The 2,463-nt window shown below is 38.7% G+C and overlaps 1 long non-coding RNA gene across 1 annotated transcript; it reads left to right on the top strand.

The window, feature by feature from the left end:
* Positions 1 to 1,103: 1,103 nt before the first annotated feature.
* LOC132035136 (uncharacterized) lies at positions 1,104 to 2,027 on the top strand. The gene is made up of 3 exons (XR_009409174.1): positions 1,104 to 1,242; positions 1,327 to 1,606; positions 1,687 to 2,027. It is a non-coding gene; the product is annotated as an uncharacterized LOC132035136 (long non-coding RNA).
* Positions 2,028 to 2,463: the final 436 nt, after the last annotated feature.

The raw sequence follows: 2,463 nt of genomic DNA, 5'->3' as shown, positions 1-2,463 counted from the left end.
TTATGAACTTGATGACTCATTTCATATGCTCGCTGCTACACTATCAGCAATGTCTCACAGCTATCTTAGAAGAAGGAGTTCTCTTTGAACAAGCATCGGACTATAAATTGTAATAATATCCAATGTGACATTGAGATGTGGACAATCTAGTTTGCATGTTTGCTTTCCTTTCTTAATTAATACATGGGATTATTTTGCTTATTGTCTGATTGCTCAAAGAGAACTCCTTCTTCTAAGATAGCTGTGGGACATTGAGATGTGGACAATCTAGTTTGCATGGTTGCTTTCCTTTCTTAATTAATACATGGGTTTATTTTTCTTCGAGCAGTTGATAACCTAAAATAGATGGTAGAAGCATTTGATGCTCCATTCATAATTACCTATTTATCTTTATTGCAAGGCTTATCCCCTTTAACATGACATATCATTTGATCCCTACATTCTACATTATGCACTGATGGAGTTAGTGCTGCTACTTTCAGGACTCTCCTAAGAGAACATAACATTATATATTTCCTTTATAACATGGTAATAGGACTGATGTGTTCTAATTTAAGCCTATCTCTCTTTGTACCTACTAAAAGAGTTAAATTTTTTTTTTTTTTTTATGTGTAGATGACAGGTGATAAAAGGGGTAAGGGTATTGCCAATGCCCCAAAGAAAGCAAAAAAGAGTGGTAGGGCTTTGCGGAAAGAGCCAGGTCCCGCAGTGACTAGTGATAGAAGCTCGTCGCCATATCCACCACGGGGCGCTTCATTACCTTATCCACCACGGGGCGTTTCATTACCTTATGATTCTATGATGATCGGCATGGGCTATATTCAACCATCTCCGTACAATTCTGTGGACCCCTACGTTCCTCCACTCTCTCTCTCTCTCTCTCTCTCTCCTCCCGACCCCTACGATGACGAGAACACCGGGTTATGATACCCCCGTAGGGATTCGGTCGATTGCCTCCCGAATCTCGCCGAGCGGCCTCTGGCGGTACTCGACAACTACTCCCGCGCCGCGCGCGCACATCATCATCGCGCGCGCGCGCGCGCGGGGTAGACGGTCTTCACCTTGGAGGTAGAAGCTCTGAGCCCGACTGTTTTTTTTTTTTTTTTTTTTTTTTTTTTTAGTTTTTTACCAGACAAAGCTTTAAGAATTCTTTCTCAAAAGATACAAGGCTGTTTCATAGACTCGCCGACTTGGGGTAAGATGTCACCAGACCTCAAGAGACAGATCTATTTAACCTTTAAGGTATATGAATTTATTCTTTTTATTCAAATAATTTACTAATATAGATTGATTCCTTATTAATAAACTCATTAGTATTCATTGCAGAGAAAGTGTTTCTGGCTCCCGGAACACGAAGCTCATGTCGCCCAAAACTTCGAGAAGAAAGCCGAGAAACTGCTAAAGGGTGCATTAGGAAGGGTTCGTGAAGAGCAAGCAAAGCCTGATTGGATCCGTCTTGAGGCCTATAACAAGCTATTGGAATACTGGGCATCGGATGAATTTAAGAAAAAAAAGTGAAATAGGGTAGAAGGCCAGAAGTTCTACGAAGGGTGGCTCTCTACACACTAGTAGGGCTAAGAGCCAAGCGGCCATGAGGAAGGAGCCGGTATTTTTCCTTAAGTGCTATTGTAGGATAATCAATTTATTTCATTTTCTTTATTAATTACTCAATTATTCTTTTTGCAGGAACTCAAAGAAAAGAGAATATTGCCTCAAAATGAGGCATTCAGAATCACTCACGTGAAGAAGAAGAAAAATAGTGAAGAACCAAATGAATGGGTTGAGGAACGGGCCAGGCAGTCCTACGTAAGTTTAATTTAATGTTTTTTCTAAAACAGAAGCTTCTACGTTTCATGTGGTTTTATCAAGCCAGGATTTTATCCTCTGGATAGTAATATATCAAGTGAATTTTGGTGCTCTCAGTCAGATTCACATATCCTAAAATATGATATCTTTCAATGGAGTTTCCAAGTTTTTCCTGCTTTCAATCAGATTCACATATCTGTCTAGGCACACTATTAGCTAATACTAGCTGCTTTTACTTTAATGTATTGATTCCACTGATTTGGGTTTCTTTGATTTTGCTCAAATGTTTTGTTTCTCAACTGAGCTTGAACTGTAGACCAGTGTCTAATGTTCAAGAACTTCTTTGGTACCCGTTGACAAAGCTACTATAGATGTATTTGCTTTAAATAATTTCTACTTGTTCAAAATCATTTGCAGGTTTTGGCTTACTTTTACACTTTTATTGTTGTGAATGATACAACTGAGAAAAAGGAGATCAACTATACCTCCCTAAAACAGCATGGTACCTAACAACTGAAACTTTTATATCCTTTTTTTTTTTTTTTTGGGGGGGGGGGGGGGGGTTCGGCATATGGTGTTTGGAATTTGAGTCAAACAAGAAAAAAGAAAAAAAAGAGAAAAAGTTTGGATTTAGCTCATAATATATATTTAATTTTA

This window comes from Lycium ferocissimum, chromosome 10 (assembly GCF_029784015.1).
Source record: "Lycium ferocissimum isolate CSIRO_LF1 chromosome 10, AGI_CSIRO_Lferr_CH_V1, whole genome shotgun sequence".
NCBI classification, from domain to species: Eukaryota; Viridiplantae; Streptophyta; class Magnoliopsida; order Solanales; family Solanaceae; genus Lycium; species Lycium ferocissimum.
This window is presented reverse-complemented; position numbering and strand designations above follow the sequence as displayed.